This window comes from Capsicum annuum, chromosome 3, assembly GCF_002878395.1.
Source record: "Capsicum annuum cultivar UCD-10X-F1 chromosome 3, UCD10Xv1.1, whole genome shotgun sequence".
Classification (NCBI taxonomy): Eukaryota; Viridiplantae; Streptophyta; class Magnoliopsida; order Solanales; family Solanaceae; genus Capsicum; species Capsicum annuum.
The window spans coordinates 259,061,751-259,083,255 of record NC_061113.1 but is presented as its reverse complement, the minus strand read 5'-3'; the positions used below and the strand labels follow the sequence as shown (position 1 = coordinate 259,083,255).

Below are 21,505 nucleotides of genomic sequence, written 5' to 3'. Positions count from 1 at the left end.
GATCGTACATTTTAGGCATGTATTCTTTTTTAGTATCATCATTACACTATCTAGTCCTCGTTTCAAGTATATCCAGAGAAAGAGATTCCTTGTCTAGAACTTCAAGTCGATTTAAAAATTCCTTATTCAGATTATTACTTTTTTCTTTGTTGGTAGAAACCCACTGATTGTCCAGTTCATGAGGGAGCATTTTTTGGAGTGACAATAGGGGTATCTTTCTTTTTATCATTTCCCAAAAAGTTGATAAACTTGGCAGGTATGTAAAAGATATTCTTTGTTTTCCATCAGTTTTACATGTGTCAAAAAAATATTGTGACATTTCAGTTCTTATGGCTTGGTCAAATCGATTATTCTTTATTTAGCAAAATGGTCGATTCCACCGATTATAATCGAAAAGAATACTCACAAGAGGTTTTTGAAACCCGAAGAGGTCTTGATTTTCATTTTCGTTATCAAGCAATTGAAATTTAAAATTTTCCGGATTACCCGTGTTATTATTATTATTATTCAGATAAGAATCTTTTTTATCATAAATTTCACAATTACTATTATTAATATTTTTATAGTCTCTCTCTCTAAGGTGAGAGTGGAATTTATCCTTTATTTTGTCCTTTCCATTCACTCGAATTTCTTCCGTTTCATCGATTTTGTCCGGATCTGACCCTTCTTCCGAAAAAGGAGAAGGAGAAGGATAAGGATCTTCTTCAGTGGATCCCTCTTGTTCCTGTTTAGTCCCCTTCATTTCGGAAGAAGTTTCTACATCTCTTTCTTCCTCACTTTCCTCCCTTTCTTCTGTTTTTGAGGCCTCTTTCAGTTTCTTAGATTTTTTTAGTTTCTTAGTAAGAATGGGTGAGGTTTATTCTGCCTAAATAGTTGACACATGTAATACATAAGAGAATACTAAAGATCCGAGCCATAGAATTTCTCAATTCTAACACAAGGTACTTATTAGATCGAATGTACTTATTTGATCTAATAGAATGATTTTTCCGTATCCAGACTAATACCAATCCAAGTCATTTCATGAATAAAATGTGAACAATTAACCAACCAACAAAACCATTTGTTACAAATAAGATCTTGTTGTTGCATCGAAAGAGATAAATGTTGACTAATCTGGCTAACATTGAACTTGGTAAAATGAAATGGTTGAATAATTGAAAAATGAGATTACTCAGGAATACACATTGAATGCTGAGATTGCACATTGAATTTCTGGTAGTATATCCATAAAAAAAAAGTGTTTGTGATTGTTCCAGAAGAAATGAAACAAAAGATATGGTAGAGCTAGGACGGTTATTGTATGAGGTCTACCCAATGCTAGATGCAGAGGAGCATAATAGATCGATATGAACATCATGAGCTATCCCATAATAAAACCAGTTGTTGTTGATACCTTCTTCTCGGTTCCTTCTTCCATAACTAGAGCTCGAAGAAGGAAGAGATAAGAGGGCCCTATGGAGAACGTGGTAAGAAATTCATAATAGAGTCCGACTACAACAACTGAATTGATTGTCTTCATGCATAAGGATACTAGATTACCTAGTAGAAAAGATTAAAAAATCATCACAAACCTCCCTTATTTCTTTTTCTATTGCAATTTCTGGATTATTATATGATGATTTTTTCACTTTCCATATATAGAAAAGAAATAGAAAGAGATAGACTAGAAACAACATCTATTATGCCAATAAGACCAAAGGGATATTAAATGAATGGAATTGGGATATGGATGGAATATAATGAAATAAATCCACTTTGTGGTTCCTTCTGAAATGAGGCATGTAAGGGAGTCACTACGAAGAAGTTTCGAGAGTTACAAAGGAAAATTCTAGCTCATATTGGTCATGGGTTGGGAATAGGAATTGAAATCTATGAGATTGAATCTCTTGTTGTTCCTCAGTAGCTCAGTGGTAGAGCGGTCGGCTGTTAACCGATTGGTTGTAGGTTCAAATCCTACTTGGGGAGATTTGATTGATTCTGAATTAAAGAATTCAGAATAAAGGGGCTCGCTTTGCCCGTTAACAGTAGGTAACCCATTCCCTATCTTTTTTTCTTTTGCATTCTATCTCATCATATCACATTCTGTTCTGGGAGATTACAAAATCACCATCAATACCTCAGTCTAAGTCCGAGATAATCCTTTGTTCCATAGCCCTGGGGTGGGGCTAATTACAACTAGCCAATTAAGAAGTCTCAGATGTACTAGCACTGCATCTTTGATGCAGTCATCAATTCTCCCATATAAATGAAAGAAAAAGAAAAAGGAATGACATCACAACGAGATTCTAATCTCAAAACAAAAAGAAAGGGGGATATGGCGAAATCGGTAGACGCTACGGACTTAATTGGATTGAGCCTTGGTATGGAAATGTACTAAGTGATCACTTTCAAATTCAGAGAAACCTTGGAATGAACAAAAATGGGCGATCCTAAGCCAAATCATTTTTTTTGAAAACAAATAAAGGTTCAGAAAAAAAGGATAGGCGCAGAAACTCAAATGAAAGCTATTCTAACAAATGGAGTTAAATGTGTTGGTAGAGGAATCTTTACATTGAAACTTCAGAAAGAAAAAGAATGAAGTGAAGTATAAATATATATACATACGTATTGAATACTATATCAAATGATTAATGACGATCCGAATCCCTGATCAAATCATTCACTCCATAGTCTGATAGATCTTTTGAAGAACTGATTAATCGGATGAGAATAAAGATAGAGTCCCGTTCTACATATCAATACCAGCAACAATGAAATTTATAGTAAGAGGAAAATCCGTCGACTTTTAAAATCATGAGGGTTGAAGTCCCTCTATCCCCAAAAAGACTATTTCAACCCCCAACTATTTCTCCGACCCCTTTTCCTTAGCAGTTCCAAATTACTTATCTTTCTCATTCACTCTATTATTTTAGAAATGGATTTTTCTTTTAGAAATGGATTTTAGCGTAAATGGATTTCTCTTCAGCCTTGTGATATATATGATACACATAGAACTGAACATCTTTGAGTAAGGAATACCTAGTTGAATGATTACCCATATCATTACTCAATACTAAAACTTACAAAGTCATTTTTTTGAAGATCGAAGAAATTCCCCGGCTTTGATAAAATTTTTTAATCAACTTTTGTCCTTTTAATTTACAAAGACCTATTGACAAAGACCCCTTTATGTGTTGAGATAAAATTTTTTAAGATAAAATTAGAGTAACAAGCAGAGAACTAAAAATCCTCATGTTAATGAATGGTTCCAATTGGGAAGACCACAGGACTCTAAATCCTCCTATTAACGGGGACTGAAAATTCTTATGTTCGAGGTTCCAATTGGGATTGGTAGACCAAAGGATTGTAAATCCTCGTCCCACCAGTTCCAATTAGGAATACCGGGGGACTCTAAATCTTTGTGTTCAAGGTTCGAATTAGGATTGGTATAGCCCTGAAAATCCTCGGGTTACCAGTCCCAACCTTGATAAAAAATCTAGATTGGGAATAGCTGGGATAGCTCAGTTGGTAGAGCAGAGGACTGAAAATCCTCGTGTCACCAGTTCAAATCTGGTTCCTGGCGCATGATTAATTTGTATGGGTCTCTCTTCACTATAATTAATTTCTAATTAATTGATATGAATCAACATACATATTCTTTTAGAGGCTAGATTAGAATAATAGCTTTATCCAGTTTGGCGAGATATACCCCATACTATGTTCTATATGGGTAGAGTTTCTTAGATAAAGTATCGAAAAGAATTGGATTCTATCTCCTCTTTTTTTTCTTCTCTCGTTCAAACAAATTTGAATACGTAATACATATTTGAAAGGTAAAATTGGTTAATTGTTGAAAGTCTCAAAAGTCGAATCTAGGAGGGTTGAAATAAACAAGATTCAGCTCAGATCCAAAGAAATAGAATTCGATATTCTATCATTTCTTTGTCTTTTCTTTCATATTCGATTTCTTCATTCCGGATTTCTCCATCCCTTCCTATATGCCCTTCTAGAACCCATCTAAGTAATGTGCGCAGTACAAAGTTCATGATGCAGAACTCATTTGGTTCATCCTATAGGTATGACTCATCCGAAATAAGAATCTTCTAAATAAATGTGAGAATTACAATGAATCCCCAATTGTCTTTTTTTGTTAGACTATTTATAATTCCCTAAATTAGACCTGCTTAATCTAGAACAGAACATGCAATCCTTGAATATCTTAAATTGTCTAAGTGGAAATAGCTTTCTTATCATTCAATGAGCATCTTGTATTTCATAAAAATTGGGGGCAATATAATCCTTACATAAGGGCCATCCTATCCAACTTTCAGGCATTAAGATACATTTCAAGGATTGAGAGTAGAGATAATTGTACCCATACACATAAAAAATGACAGCAATGGAATGCCAATCCTCGGGCTTTATTTGTAAAGTCTCTATTCCTTGGTAATCAAACATCCAAAGATCTATGAATTAGCCCATACTTGACTAGCCAAGTAGACAAAAGACCCTGCATCTTTTTTATCTCTCCCGCATTTTTATTTGTATAAGTATTTCAGATTTATGATTAAATTTATGAAAATTGACCCACCACTTCTTTTATGGACAAAGGAATCCTCTCTAATTCACTAATTCGGGGGAAGATACTAAATTTTTGTATTTGGAAAAGATTTTCGTAGGGATCTCTGAAGTAGATGGTGGTTGATAAAGAACTCTTTGATCATAATTTCCCGTATGAATACTGCGTCGAACATGAAACTTGTTATTGGTAGTAAAACACCGAATCACTCATTGAGACCTAATTCGATCTTCATAGAGTTCTCGAGATATTTTCTTACGAAGTTTTGTTATAGCATCTATAATTGATTCTGGTTTAGGTGGGCAACCTGGAAAATATATATCTATAGGAATTAACTTATCGACTCCCCGAACAGTACTATAAGAATTGGTACTGAACATCGCACCTCTAATTGTACAGGATCCCATAAAAATAACATATTTTGGTTTAGGCATTTGCTCATATAATCTCATTAAAGAGGGGGCCATTTTCATTGTTACTGTTCCAGCTGTTAAAATTAGATTCGCTTTTCTAGAACTCTATCTTGGTACTAGTCCATAACGATCAAAGTCGAAGCGTGAGCCTATTAGTGAAGCAAATTCAATGAAGCAACAATTGGTACCATAGAGAAGCGGCCATAAACTAGAGAGTCTTAACCAATTTGAAAGATCATTTAATGTAGTTGAAATAACTGAATTTGGGGCTGTTCGATCAAGTAAAGGAAACTAAATAGAATTCATACCTGTCTCAATCTTATTTTTTTCGTTTTTCTTTTTACTGTCTAAATATTCAGGAGCTAAGACCATTCCAATGCCCCCTTTCGCCATGCATAAACTAAACAATAATTAAGGTAATCACAAAAATCGAAGCTTCTATATATACAGATACACCCAATACGTCGAAACTCATTGTCCATGGATAAAGAAAAACCATTTCAACATCAAAAACAACAAAAACTAGAGCAAACATATAATAACAGATTCGAAATTGTAACCAAGCATCACCCATTGGTTCTATACCCGACTCATAAGTAGAAAGTTTCTCCGGTCCTTTGCTAATCGGGGCTAACACTCCGAAAATGAAAAATGCCAAAATAGGAACAAGGATGGATATTATTAGAAATGCCCAAAAAAATCATATTCGTAAAGCAGAAACATAAACGCACTCCTATGAACGTGGAAAATATACCGGATTCGATTGGTCGATTCAAACATGAATTAAAGACAGGGATAGAATGTAGCAGTACCAAATATATTTACTTTACCTAGTACTCAAGATTATTTCCCTAGGTCGAGGTAAGTAAGGTATACGAAGGAAAAGCCTATTTGATAATAAAAGTGACCAAAGATATTCGTTTATCAAAAAACTTTAGCTTGTACACAAATACAACAGTCCCTTCCTCAATCTATGTGAATTCCTCTTCGTAGTTTTTCATTTCACCAGGCCCGTGAAATGATTTGACTTCCAAAATTCAATAATATTGGGGATATAAAAGAAAGGGAGTTTCACTAATTCTTTAATTGTGGATATGAATATGTAATTCGCCTCCGAAGATTAATGATGAAAGATTGGTTTGTTTATCTGTAATTGAAAAAATAAATATCGATTGGATCTATTGATATGCGTTTTTTTTTCATCTTCTTAAACTTAAATGATTGCCATGAGTAAACTTATAGGAATAGTTGAATTTCACTTAGTTACAAGCAATAAATAATAATGAAGAAATGAAAATTATACAATTTTTTTTCATTTTTATTTTAATTTATAGGGCTATATAGACTTGAACCGTAGACCTTCTCGGTAAAACTGATCGAACTTATTATTATTATAATGATCTGAACTGTTTCAAAGACCCAACATGCAATTTTTTTGCATTGGGCTCTTTCATTAACTGATATTTATAGCAGTTAGTCTGCCATATTTTTCTTGACAGGAAAAAAGATAAGGAAATGGCTCCATGTGCTCTGATTCATTATTTGGGAGCATTACCAAAGTGTTTCAAAGGTGGGATTATCTTGACGTAGTTCTGTCTCTGGCCTAAATAAACCTAAGTTAAATGAAGTCTCTATCATTTCTTCTTAAAAAATCAAATATGAAACTTCATACACCTTAAAGTTCATATGACGAAAAGAGATTTTTTTGAGGTCCTTATACTCTCATTTTGCCTAGTATTGAATAGACTGGGTATTCACCTTATCAACATCTTAAATCAATGATGGGGTCTGTTTGGCACCTCCTAAATAGACGTCCAAATTGGACCGAACCCTTTGTCAGGCTATGGTTCCCTCAAAGTTATGGAGTAAGACATCGATTTCTCAACAAGATCGATTTTTTTGATTGTATGATGAACTCCCTTGAAAAACATTGGTGCGCATGTAAACGAGTTGCTCTACCAACTGAGCTATAGCCCTTAGTGCTTGTGATACATATTTTATCATGTATATAAATTCTTGTCAAGATAAATATTTCATGATCCAACATCAACAATCTTTGATCTCTTTGAGTGGTATTCCTTAGATTAGTATTGCTTATTAGATTATTATTGCTTATAAGTAATATGATATTTATAATCCATCGACAGGATGGGTTTTGTTTGGTTCTCTTTGGAATAATAAATGACCTACTTAACTCAGTGGTTAGAGTACTGCTTTCATACGACAGGAGTCATTGGTTCAAATCCAATAGTAGGTAAAACTTATTAGATACTAGAGTCAATGGTATCTAATAAGCTTTACAACCCACCTTTAGTGATATTTATTTTTTGATTTTGTATATTTTCTATTTCATTTTTAAATTTGAATTTCTGCATCAGAATTGACTTTTGTTTGATTGTATTCACCCAACAGAATCTAAATAGGATTAGAAAGAGAACTTCTTTTATTATTCAAATATACTAAATAGTCATACTAAATAGTTATGAAATTGGATTGATAGCCTTCACCCGTGTTCTAGCTCATTGGAGAGCTAGATTTGCCTCAATTTTTTGTCTCCTTCCATCAGCCTTTTTCAGATTTGCCTCCACTATTTCAAGAGTTTGCTGAGCTTCTTGTGGATGAATGTCACTACCTTCTTGTGGATGAATGTCACTACCCTTCTCCGCATCATTTACTAAAACAGTGATCTCATTATTGCCTATTCTAGCAAAGCCAACCATCAGAGCCATCGTTAACCATTGGTTGTTAAGGCGTATTCGCAAAATCCCTATATCTACAGCTGTGGCAATAGGGACGTGATTTGGTAATATGCCAATTTGACCACTATTAGTAGATAACACGATTTCTTCCACTTCTGAATCCCAAACAATTTGATTAGGAGTCAGTACACTAAGATTTAAGGTCATTTTTTCAAATTTCTCTCCATTTCTAAGTTCATAGCCTTCGCGGTAGCTTCATCGATATTACCTACAAAATAAAAGGCCATTTCAGGAAGACCATCTAATTCTACGGAAAGGATCAATTGAAATCCTCGAATTGTTTCTACTAGACCAACATATTTCCTTGGAGAACCAGTAAATACTTCTGCTACGAAAAAGGGTTGTGATAAGAAACGCGCAATTTTTATGCTCTTGCTACGAGTAAACGATCCTCTTCGGATAATTCATCCAATCCAAGGATAGCTATAATGTCCTGAAGTTCTTTATAACGTTGTAAAGTTTGCTTAACTCGTTGGACGGTTTTGTAATGTTCCTCACCAATGATCCGAGGTTGAAGCATGGTTGACGTTAAATCTAAAGGATCTACTTCTAGATAAATACCTTTGGAAGCCAATCCTATTGATAGTATGGTAGTAGCATCTAAATGTGCAAATGTCGTAGAAGGAGCAGGGTCGGTCAAATCATCTGCGGGTACATAAACTGCTTGAATAGATGTTATGGACCCTTCTTTGGTAGAAGTAATTATTTCTTGTAAAAAACCTATTTCAGTACTTAGGGTCAGTTGATAACCCACAGCGGAAGGCATTCTACCCAATAAGGCCGATACTTCAGATCTTGCTTGGATGAAACGGAAGATATTGTCAATAAATAGAAGTACGTCTTGCTCATTAACATCTCGGAAATATTCCGCCATAGTTAGGGCAGTCAAACCAACTCTCATACGAGATCCTGGTGTTTCATTTATCTGACCGTAAAATAGGTCCACTTTTGATTCTACAATATTTTCTTCATTAATCACTCCAGATTCTTTCATTTCCATGTAAAGATCATTTCCTTCCCAAGTACGTTCACCCACTCCGCCAAATACGGATACACCCCCATGAGCTTTAGTAATATTGTTAATCAATGCCATAATGAATACTGTTTTACCCACTCCAACTCCCCCAAATAGTCTAATTTTTCCTCCACGACGATAACAGGCTAGAAGATCTACTACTCTAATTCCTGTTTCAAAAATAGATAATTTTGTATCCAACTGTATAAAGGCAGGCACAGATCTATGAATAGGAAACATTGTACTAGTATATACAGGCCCTAAATTATCAATAGGATCTTCGAGCACATTAAAAATTCATCCCAGAGTCGCCACCCCGACCGGAACACTTATAAGAGCTCCTGTGTCAATCGCTTCCATTCTTCTCGTTAAACCGTCTTTAGCACTCATATCTACAACTCTAACTCAATTATTTCCTAATAATTATTTTACCTCACAAGCCATATTAATTGGTTGACCAACACTATCTCGACCTTGAGCTACGAGAGCATTATAAATATTTGGCACCTTGCCCGGGGGAAAGGCTACATCTAGTACCGGACTGATGATTTGGATGACACGCCCCAGGTTTTTTTTTCAAGCGTGGAAACCCCAGAACTAGAAGTAGCAGGATTGATTCTCATAATAATAAAACAAATAAATATGTTGAAATGTTTTTTCAAAAATTATCGAATTCAAAGTAAATGTCCGCTAGCACATCGATTGGTTAATTCAATAAAATGGGAATTAGCACTCGATTTCGTTGGCACCATGCAATTGAACCAATTCAATTGTTTACTTATTCAATGAGATTGATTTAATTTGCAAGCTCACCCAACCTATTTTAATTTAAAAATCTCAAGTGGATGAATCAGAATCTTGAGAAACTCTTTCATTTGTCTATCATTATAGACAATCCTATCCATATTATCTATTATATGGAATTCGAACTTGAACTTTATTTTATTTTCTATTACGATTCTCTATTTGGATCTAATGGGCTCCTCTTCTTATTTTTCTTATTTATTTTTTAGTTAAATTTCAGCATATTGATTTATGCCTAGCTTATTCTTTTCTTTACGTTTTTCTTTCTTTTTTATACCTTTCATAGAAGAATTCCATATATTTTCACATTCAGGATTTACATATACAACATATACCACTGTCAAAGGGGAAGTTCTTATTATTTAGGTTAGTTAGGTATTTCCATTTCAAAGAAAAAAGGTAAAAAAATATATATATATGAAAGAGTATACAATAATGATATATTTGGAAAATCAAATACCATGGTCTAATAATCAACCATTCTGATTAATTGATAATATTAGTATTAATTGTAAATTTTCTGAAAGATTCCTATGAAAAGTTTCATTAACACGTAATTCGTGTTGAGTAGACCTTGTTGTTGTGAGAATTCTTACTTCATGAGTTGTAGGGAGGGATTTATGTCACCACAAACAGAGACTAAATTAAGTGTTGGATTCAAAGTTGGTGTTAAAGAGTATAAATTGACTTATTATACTCCTGAGTACCAAACCAAGGATACTGATATATTGGCAGCATTCCGAGTAACTCCTCACCTTAGAGTTCCACCTGAAGAAGCAGGGGCCGCGGTAGCTGCCAAATCTTCTACTGGTACATGGACAACTGTATAGACCGATGGACTTACCAGTATTGATCGTTACAAAGGGAGATGCTACCGCATCGAGCGTGTTGTTGGAGAAAAAGATCAATATTTTGCTTATGTAGCTTACCCTTTAGACCTTTTAGAAGAAGGTTCCGTTACCAACATGTTTACTTCCATTGTAGGTAATGTATTTGGATTCAAAGCCCTGTGCGCTCTACGTCTGAAAGATCTGTGAGTCCCTACTGCTTATATTAAAACTTCCCAAGGTCTACCTCATGGGATCCAAGTTGAAAGAGATAAATTGAACAAGTACGGTCGTCCCCTGTTGGGATGTACTATTAAACCTAAATTGGGGTTATCTGCTAAAAACTTTGGTAGAGATATTTATGAATGTCTTCGCGGTGGACTTGATTTTATCAAAGATGATGAGAACGTGAACTCACAACCATTTATGTATTGGAGAGATCATTTCTTATTTTGTGCCGAAGCATTTTTTAAAGCACAGAATGAAACAGGTGAAATCAAAGGGCATTACTTGAATGCTACTGCAGGTACATGTGAAGAAATTATGAAATGAGATATATTTGCTAGAGAATTGGGTGTTCCGATCGTAATGCATGACTACTTAATGGGGGGATTCACCGCAAATACTAGCTTGGTTCATTATTGCCAAGATAGTGGTCTACTTGTTCATATCCACCGTGCAATGCATGCGGTTATTGATAGACAGAAGAATCATGGTATGCACTTTTGGATATTAGCAAAAGCGTTACGTATGTCTGGTGGAGATCATATTCACGCTGGTACCATAGTAGGTAAACTTGAAGGTGAAAGAGACATAACTTTGGGCTTTGTTGATTTATTGCGTGCTGATTTTGTTGAACAAGATCTAAGTTATGGTATTTATATCACTCAAGATTGGGTCTCTTTACCAGGTGTTCTACCTGTGGCTTCAGGAGGTATTCATGTTTGGCATAGAAAGCCTATTTTCTTCTACGCACCTTCTGGCCCCTCCCTTTGAGTACGAATAAAAGGACTTTGGTTTACTAGAGACATCAACATATTGTTTTAGCTCGATGGAAACAAACTCTTTTTCCTCAGGATCCTATTAAATAGAAATAGAGAACTAAATAACTAGAAAGGTTGTTAGAATCCCCATCAACAAAGCAATTCGTTTTATCTGTATTCAGACCAAAAGCTGAAATAGATGTTATGGGTAGAATTCTTTTTTTTCAAATTTTGTTCACATCTTACATCTTATACATTGAATCATATTCATAAGGGAGCCGAATGAAACCAAAGTTTCATGTTCAGTTTTGAATTAGAGACGTTAAAAAAATGAATCAACGTCCACTATAACCCGTAGCCTTCCAAGATAACGATGCGGGTTCGATTCCCGCTACCCGCTCTATATCTATTTATTCTAAATATTTTAATCTATTCATTAAATCAAATTTAGTTTATTAGTATTAGTACATCATTGAATATACAATTCAAAAAATTATTTCACATCAGATTCTTTCTGTTTTTTTTTTCAAACAAAAAGTTAAAATACGAAAAAAAAATCAGAATGAAAAGCGTCCATTGTCTAATGGATAGGAAAGAGGTCTTCTAAACCTTTGGTATAGGTTCAAATCCTATTGGACGCAATTTATTTCCATATATATATATATATATATATATATTTTAGATTTTGATAGCAAGAAAGACTGTTTGAATATTTGAATCCAAGATGCTTAATTCCTTTTTTTTTTATTAAGATTAAGACAAGGGTTATCAATATTTCTTTATGCTTGTTCCTAAAGTATAAAATGGTCCATTTGTTCCTGAATAGCTTCTTTCAAAAGGGTTTCTGCTTCCTCGATAAATTTTTTGGTAGAAGATATGATTTTTTGAAATTGAGGTTTATTAGTTTTTAAGTACGTATATCAAAAAGAAATTTCCTTACCTGTCTAACTTCTAATGAATCAAGATAGCTTTTTGTTCCGGTATAAATAGTCATTACCTGCTCTGCTACTGTGAGAGGATCCACTTGTGATTGTTTAAGAAATTCACATAATCGTTGATCTCTTGCCAATTTATTCTGAGTAGATTTATCGAGATCAGAAGCAAATTGTGCAAAGGCTTCTAATTCTGCGAATTGTGCTAGTTCTAATTTTAATTTACCAACTACTTATTTCATGGCTTTTATTTAAGCTGCGGACCCCACTCTGGAAATGGAGATATCCACATTAATAGAAGGTCTGATTCCAGAATTGAATAGGTCGGCGGATAAGAAGATTTGTCCATCAGTAATGGAAATTACATTAGTAGGAATATAAGCCGAAACATCTCCCGATTGAGTTTTAACTATTGGTAAGGCGGTTATACTTCCTTCACCTAAACTAGAATTTAATTTAGCGGCTCTTTCCAAATGGTGTGAATGCAAATAAAAAACATCTCCTAGATAAGATTCACGACCGGGCGGTCTTCATAATAGAAGAGACATTTGGTAATAAGCTTGCGCTTGTTTGGAGAGATCATCATAAATGATTAAAGTGTGTCATTCACGATACATAAAATATTCAGCCAGAGCTGCTCCTATATAAGGAGCAAGGTATTGTAATGTAGCAGGAGAATCCGCCGTTTCGGCTACCACAATTGTGTATTCCATCGCTCCCCTTTCCCGTAAAGTTGTTAATACCTGGGCCACAAAAGACGCTTTCTTTCCAATAGCTACATAAACACATAATACATTTTAACCTTGTTGATTGAGAATGGTGTCTGTGGCTACTGCTGTTTTATCGGTCTGTTTATCCCCAATAATTAATTCTCACTGGCCACGTCCTATAGGGATCATCGAATCAATTGCAATAAGCCCGGTTTGAAGAGGCTTATATACAGAACGCACGAAATAATATCCGGGGTGGCAGATTCAATTAATCAAAATTTAGAAGCTGAAATTTCACCTCTACCACAATAGGTTTAGCCAGGGCATTTACAACATAACCCAAATAAGTCTCACTCACGGGTATCTGAGCAATTCTTCCCATTGCTTTTACAGAACCAAATATGAGTCTTTCGATTCATTTGGCTCTCACGCTCAATTACTAAGTTAAATTCTCATATATTTTTTTATGAATGTAATGAGCCTATCTTCTCTTCTTTTTTCATATTCCAAAAATATATCGAAACTAATATAAGACCAAAATATTCGGAGGACTCTTCTGACAAAATAAAAATATGCAATTGTCAGCAAAGTTGTTTCTTTTTTTTTTTTTTTAAATCCAAAAAGCCCTACTTACTTGAAGATCTGGACACATTAAATTTGAATCTAAGTCCCCAAAGAAAATGCAAATCAAATAAAGAAAACATAAAAATTAGAGCGGGGTCAAACTTTTTGAATAAAAAGAATACAATTAAAAAAATAATTGGAATCGTTCTGAAGAGAATATGTGTCCCTGCACTGCACAAATAAGATCTGGTTATATATCATATATGTGGGTACATATTGTATATCAAGAACAAAAAATGCAGATATGGTCGAATGGTAAAATTTCTCTTTGCCAAGGAGAGGATGCGGGTTCGATTCTCGCTATCCGCCCAAGATCCAAGATAAAGTAGTTTTTTTAATATTTATTATTTAATTTCATAAATAGCATTCAATATATCCTTAAATTAAGAATTTGGTATAGTTGGCCGTGATAGTGTAGTGATTCTATCCCTCCCCTACATTTTCTTTTGCCTTCCACCCCCAAAAAACGAAAGGAGGGAATTAATTACTAGTTACCAGAGTCAACCCTAAAATAGTTTGGAAAAATAAGATGTTGCAGAGATAGGATTTGAACCTGTGACCTCAAGGTTATGAGCCTTGTGAGATACCAAAATACTTTACCCCGCGCCGAAGATAAGAACTGAACACTAATAGATAAACAAGGATAAAATGCGCCCCTCCACTCTATCTGCACAAATAGAATAGCCCATTTATACAGAATTGTAAAAGGGCTTCTATGATCATCGACCATAGAAATAGAAATGAAGCATTAATCCTTACCAACTTGATCTTGTTGCTCCTGGCAACAAACATGCATGAACCATTTCACGAAGTATGTGTCCAGATAGTATAAAATCTCGATAGTTAGCTCTCGGACTTCCATTCAAAAAACAACATCGATGAAGGCATGTAGGTGCACTATTCCGTGGTAGGGATTGTAACTTTCCATAAATTTCTCATTTGTCACTCAACGATGGAACCTTGCTTATTTCGTTTTTTGAGCATCGACGAATCAAATGATATTTCTATTTCAATTTTTGCCTCTTCTTCTCCCTTTAAATCAAACTTTTCTTTGCCATAATGGTTGAATTCCTATTAGTATCCATGATAAAAGTCGAATCCAAGATGTAGAAATAGAAGAAGGTGGACCCCCTCTCCGTTGAAAGAAATAAGATTATCGCGGATACACACATTAATTAACCAAATTTGCCCGACGTAGAGGCAATAAAAAAAAATGCATAAGTGAATACATAACCTACAGAAAAGTGAGCTAATCCAACCAATCTTTCTTGTACAATAGAAAGGGCCACTGGTTTATCTCTCCAGCGAATCAAATTGGCCAAAGGTGTGCGTTCATGAGCCCATGCTAAAGTTTCAATCAATTCTTGCCAATATCCACGCCAAGAAATTAAGAACATAAATCCAGTAACCCAAAGAAGATGTCAAAATAAGAACATCCATGCCCAAATCGATAAACTATCCATTGATAAGTTGTGAAGAGTTTAACCATAAATAATCCCTTAACCAGCCCATCAAATAAGTGGAAGATTCATTAAACAGTGAAATGTTACCCTGCCATAATGTGATGTGCTTCCAATGCCAATAAAAAGTAACCCATCTAATAGTATTAAAAATCCAAAAAAATTGCCAAATAAAACGCGTCCCATGCCGAAATATCATAAGTACCACCTCTTCCTGGGCCATCGTACGGAAAACTATAACCAAAATCCTTTTTATTTGGCATTAAATTTGAACCAATAGTGCTAGCAAATAGTTTTGTCTCATCGGGATAGGGGTAGGAAAAAGAGAGATTTTCGTCGTTTGTGGATCACTCAGATAAATGCAGCATTCGCAAAGGGGGAGTCTCCCATAGTCATAGTAAATTAATACATAATCTGTACAATAGAAGGTTGCTTCTTAACCATAAAATACTTGCACAAATAGCTATATCACATAGGAATTGTCTTTATATAATTTTGAATAAAATCAACCCGGAGTCTTTACCGGAGGCTTTAAAAAATCCCCAGGCTCTCATGAGAATAAATGGAGGTTTCTTCTACCGGACGAGTTAGAAATTAGTATGAGAAAATATGCTAAAGTAGTCAAAATGAATGACCACATTCAATTCAATAAAAATAGATTTTGTTTTTCCGATTCATTTGTTTCTTACGACACGATACTCAAATATAGATTCACTCAAATCTAGATTTGAGTAATTATGATTCAAGTAAAGAAAAAGTAAGCCTTTTTATTTCGGGCATTAAAACCAGTATTTCTAGCGGTCGACTCGGTTCTTTCAAATTGTTTCTCATTATTGAGAAAAGGTAACAAAGATAAAATACGGGCTTGTTTTATAGCAAGAGTAATTAATCGTTGTTGTTTTAAGGTCAATTTATTCATGCGTCTTGATAATATTTTTCCTTATTCACTAATAAATCGACTAATTAAACTCATGTTTCTATAATCAATTTGATCCCCCGATTGAATCGGGGGCAAACGCCTATGAAAAGATCGCTTGAATTTAAGAAAAGGTCACTTGGATTTATCCATGGTTTGTTTGTTTAATTTATTCCTTATCCCTAAAATCCTATTTCTTAATTCTAATTCATTTTAAATCCACCCAAAATAAAATAGGATTTTTGAAAAATAGGATTTGTTTAGTTTCTATTTAAATATGTTATATATAATGTCATTTCCCCCCCTTCCTTGAAAGGGTAAGGCACAGGTACTTGGTTCGCTCTATTTTTTTTATCTCCCCATGAATCGTATGTTTATAACAATAGGGATAGAATTTTTTCAATTCTAATCGATTACGCGTATTGTGCCGGTTCTTTTGAGTACTATATCTGGAAATACCTCTTGATACCTTATCAACACTGTTTCGAACACAACTAGTACATTCTAAAATCACCGTTACTCGGACATCTTTCCCCGTGGCCATGAACCTCCTTTGGATTTTTGATTTACTCAACTCTTCTATTTTCGATTCAAAATGAAGAAAGGATAAAATAGAAGTTACTAACTTGAAATCCAATTCTAAAAGTAAAAGATTAAAATTAAGAAAATAAAGTAATAGTAAAGCAAAGTCATAGTAAAATACAGCGATTTTCCTAAAGTATATTGCAAATAAGTAATCATTTAAGTATCTTGTATAATACTCTTTCCCTAGACCCCTATTTTCTATTCTACCCCCATTCCTCTATGATTAATATTCAGTTAATTCAAACTTGAGCCCGAATGTTGAATCCACTTTTTTATTCTTTCTCTTTCCTTCCTTATTCTAAAAAGGGAAAAAAGAGAAAAGAAGGAGAGAGGGATTCATCACCAATATTTGATTGGATATATAATATTCTTTATTCCTTTCCATGACAATAACTAGAATGAAAAAAGGGAAATGTCAACGCATCCAGGAAAAAATAATTAATCACTATCAATAGACCTGCTAAAGCCCCGAACCATAGCGTACTTAGTACTGGTGCCACAGAGAGATATGTTTTTAGATATCGCATTGAAAAACCTCCTTATTTTGTATTATTTGTTAGAATAACTTTGCTTGACAATTAGGATCTCTTTAGAAATTATAAAGAAAAAATATGAATAGAAATCATAGATATCTTACCAATCCAATTGGGTTTTTTCTAAATGGAGCCTGGATACTTCATTTTCTTAGTCCAACCAAGCCAACCATAAATTATTCTAATTGATAATAGTAATATGAATCCTCTAAAAAATGGATCTAATTGCACTTCATGCTCTAAATTTTTGATGATTCAATTTATCATTTTATCGTTCTTGGGCAAAACGGGGGATATCTCGATCGGGGGAGAGAATGGAGAAATACCATATGACCCAATATATCTGACAAGTCGCACTATACGTCAACCCAAAGTGGATTTACCTCTCCAGAACCTTAGAAGGGAGCTTTCGGAACACCAATAGGCATTAAATGAAAAAAAGAACTAAATACTATATTTCACTTTGAGGTGGAAACGTAATAATTTTTTTATTGTCTTTAGAATATTTATATTGGTTCTTATCATATTTATTTTATCCATAGATTCTAAAAATTCATAAAGAAAGATAGAATGAATAAACTCAAATTATTACGAATAGGTCTTTCTAATGATAAATAAGTATGGACTCATTCGCTTATAGAAAATGAGATCAACTCCCCCATTGCGTATTGGTACTTATCGAGTATAGAATAAATCTACTTCTCTTTGTTCCTACGAACAGAATTGTTCTATTATTACCACCAGAATAGAACACCCTTGATTCGGAAATAATCGACTGAACAAGAGTGGTCCATAGGATAGTCATATTATAGTCTTTTCCAATGCAATAAAGTTACGTAGTGCCCATTTATCTTTGATATAAGGGGTATTTCCATGGGTTTGCCTTGGTATCGTGTTCATACCATTGTATTAAAAGATCCTGATCGGTTGCTTTCTGTTCATATAATGCATACAGCTTTGGTTGCTGGTTGGGCCAGTTCGATGGCTCTATATGAATTAGCGATTTTGATCCTTCTGATCCTGTTCTTGATCCAATGTGGAGATAGGGTATGTTCGTTATACCCTTCATGACTCGTTTAAGAGTAACCAATTCATGGGGCGGTTGGAGTATCACAGAGGGGACTGTAACGAATTTGGGTATTTGGAGTTATGAAGGTGTAGCGGGAGCACATATTGTGTTTTCTGGCTTATGATTTTTGGCAGCTATCTGGCATTGGGTGTATTGGGATCTAGAAATATTTTGTGATGAACGTACAAGAAAACCCTTTTTGGATTTGCCAAAGATCTTTGGAATTCATTTATTTGTCTCAGGGGTAGCTTTCTTTGGTTTTGGTGCATTTCATGTTACAGGCTTGTATGGTCCCGGAATATGGGTGTCCGATCCTTATGGACTAATGGGAAAAGTAAAACCTGTAAATCCAGCGTGGGGTATGGAAGGTTTTAATCCTTTTGTTCCAGGAGGAATAGCCTCTCATCATATTGCAGCAGAAACATTGGGAATATTAGCGGGCCTATTCCATCTTAGCGTTCGTCTACCACAACGTCTATACAAAGGATTGCGTTGGGAAATATTGAAACTGTCCTTTCTAGTAGTATTGCTGCTATCTTTTTTGCAGCTTTTGTTGTTGCCGGAATTATGTGGTATGGTTCGGTAACTACCCTGACTGAATTATTTGGGCCCACTCATTATCAATGGGATCATAGGTATTTCCAGCAAGAAATATATCGAAGAGTTAGTGTTGGGCTAGCAGAAAGTCAAAGTTTATCAGAAGCCTGGTCTAAAATTCTTGAAAAATTAGCTTTTTATGATTACATCGGCAATAATCCGGCAAAAGGAGGATTATTCAGAGCAGGTTCAATGGATAACGGGGATAGAATAGTGGTTGGATGGTTAGGACACCCTATCTTTAGAGATAAAGAAGGGCGTGAACTTTTTGTACGTCGTATGCCTACTTTTTTGAAACATTTTCGGTCGTTTTAGTAGACGAAGATGGAATTGTTAGGGCCGATGTTCCTTTTAGAAGGGCAGAATTGAAGTATAGTATTGAACAATTAGGTGTAACTGTTGAGTTCTACGATGGTGAACTCAACGACGTCAGTTATAGTGATCCTGCTACTGTGAAAAAATATGCTAGACGTGCTTAATTGGGTGAAATTTTTGAATTAGATCATGCTACTTTGAAATCCGATGGTGTTTTTCGTAGCAGTCTAAGGGGTTGGTTTACTTTTGGGCATGCTTCGTTTGCTTTGCTCTTCTTCTTCAGACATATTTGGCATGGTGCTAGAATTGTATTCCCCCGAAAGGAATGGTGAAGTTGAAAACCTAATCCTTTAAATCTTTGTTGTTTAGTCGATAAATTATATGCCCTTTGGTTGAATCATAAGGAATTACTTCAATTTTTACTCTAGCTCCTACTCTATCTCCTGGCACTATCCGTACAAAACTATGCCGGATCTTTTCTGAAACAGAATTGAGAATCCGATCTAAACAAATCGGGAATAGACCGTTGGGAAGCGATTCAGTAATTAAAGCTTTATGACTCCATTTTGGTTCTTAAAATTCCCTTGAGGTATCAACTAATGAGAAAGATATTAGACAACCCCCCTTTTTCTATTTCACAAATTTAACAAATAGGAAGTTTCAAATCCAATTTTGATATTATAAAGGATTACCAGATATAACACAAAATTTCTCCACCTATTCCTTCTAGTCGAGCCTCTCGGTCTATTATTATACCTCAAGAAGTAGAAAGAATTACAATCCCTATTCCACCTAAAATTCTCGAAATTCGTTGATAATTAGAATAGATTCGTAGACCAGGTCGACTTATTCGTTTTAAATTTAAAATATTTCTATAGGGTCTTTTCCTATTTCTTCTATGTAGCAGGGTTAAAACCAAAAAATATTCGTTGTTTTCTTGATGTTTTCTCATGTTTTTGGTAAAAACCTCTCGTAAAAGTATTTGAACAATATTTTTGGTAATATTTGTCGATGCTATCCGAACCACCCTTTTTCGATCCATATCAGCATTTAGTATAGAAGTTATTATCTCAGCAATAGTGTCCCTACCCATGATGAACTAAAATTATTGGGTTCTCCAAATTTGATATAATCAACGTGTTTATACCTATTTATTTTTGAATATGATATGAATTATTAAAGATATATGCGCGAGACACAATCTACTAATTAATCTATTTCTTTCAAATACCCTACTAGAAACAGATCACAATTTCATTTTATAATACCTCAGGAGCTAATGAAACTATTTTAGTAAAATTTAATTCTCTCAATTCCCGGGCGATTGGACCAAAAATTTGAGTTCTTTTTGAATTTCCTTCTTGATCAATAACAACCGCAGCATTGTCATCATATCGTATTATTATCCCATTGTCATGTTTGAGTTCTTTACAAGTACGCACAATTATAGCCCTGACTACTTTTGATCTTTCTAGGGGCATATTTGGTACTGCTTCTTTGTTCACAACAACAATAACGTCACCAATATGAGCATATTGACGATTTCTAGCTCCTATGATTCGAATACACATCAATTCTCGAGCCCCGCTATTATCCGCTACATTTAAATGGGTCTGAGGTTGAATCATTTTTTTAATCTGTTATTTGAATGCAAAGGGCGAAGAAAAAAAGAAATATTTTTGTCCAAAAAAAAAAAAACATGTGGTTTTGTTTCATATCTAAGAGCCCTTTCTACATTTTTGACTATTACATTACGAAATAATGAATTGAGTTCGTATAGGCATTTTGGATGTTGCTAGTGAAATAGCCCTTCTGGCTATATTTTCTGTTATTCCACCCATTTCATAAAGTATTCGCCCCGGTTTAACAACAGCTATCCAATATTTAGGGGATTCTTTTCCTGAATCCATACGTGTTTCTACGGGTCTTAGTGTAACTGGTTTGTCTGAAAATATACGTACCCATATTTTTCCACAATGACGTGCATTTCGTGTCATTGCTCGTCGGCCTGCTTCTATTTTTCGAGATGTAATCCAAGCAGGTTCAAGTGCCTGAAGAGCATATTTACCGAAAGAAATATGATTACCTCGATAAGATATTCCCTTCATTCTTCCTTTATGTTGTTTACGAAATCTGGTTCTTTTGGGGTTATAGTTGATGGTTGTTTCTGAATTCCATATCTACTACAGAACCGGACGTGAGAGTTTCTTCTCATCCAGCTCCTCAAGAATAAAAGGATTCCAAAAAATTCAATTTGAATTAAGCTAGGAGAGTCAATCTTAAGTTAAGATATATATGTATTTACTGAGTAATACCTTGAACGTGGGCTTCTTTGAGATTTCATTAAATCTATTAGTATTTTTATATCTTGTTTAAATAGATAACTAAACTTTTTAGTTTTA

The 21,505-nt window shown here is 34.5% G+C and overlaps 2 non-coding genes and 4 pseudogenes across 2 annotated transcripts; 4 read left to right on the top strand and 2 right to left on the bottom strand.

Moving 5' to 3' along the window:
• Nucleotides 1-45: 45 nt before the first annotated feature.
• On the bottom strand, nucleotides 46-1,567 carry LOC124897216 (annotated as a pseudogene).
• Nucleotides 1,568-1,896: 329 nt separating this feature from the next.
• On the top strand, nucleotides 1,897-1,968 carry TRNAN-GUU. Its single transcript has one exon. It is a non-coding gene; the product is annotated as a tRNA-Asn (tRNA).
• Nucleotides 1,969-3,492: 1,524 nt separating this feature from the next.
• On the top strand, nucleotides 3,493-3,565 carry TRNAF-GAA. Its single transcript has one exon. It is a non-coding gene; the product is annotated as a tRNA-Phe (tRNA).
• Nucleotides 3,566-7,627: 4,062 nt separating this feature from the next.
• LOC124897215 lies at nucleotides 7,628-9,639 on the bottom strand (annotated as a pseudogene).
• Nucleotides 9,640-10,090: 451 nt separating this feature from the next.
• LOC107877793 lies at nucleotides 10,091-11,506 on the top strand (annotated as a pseudogene).
• A 6,326-nt stretch (nucleotides 11,507-17,832) lies between these two features.
• On the top strand, nucleotides 17,833-19,435 carry LOC124896907 (annotated as a pseudogene).
• The last annotated feature ends 2,070 nt before the right edge of the window (nucleotides 19,436-21,505 follow it).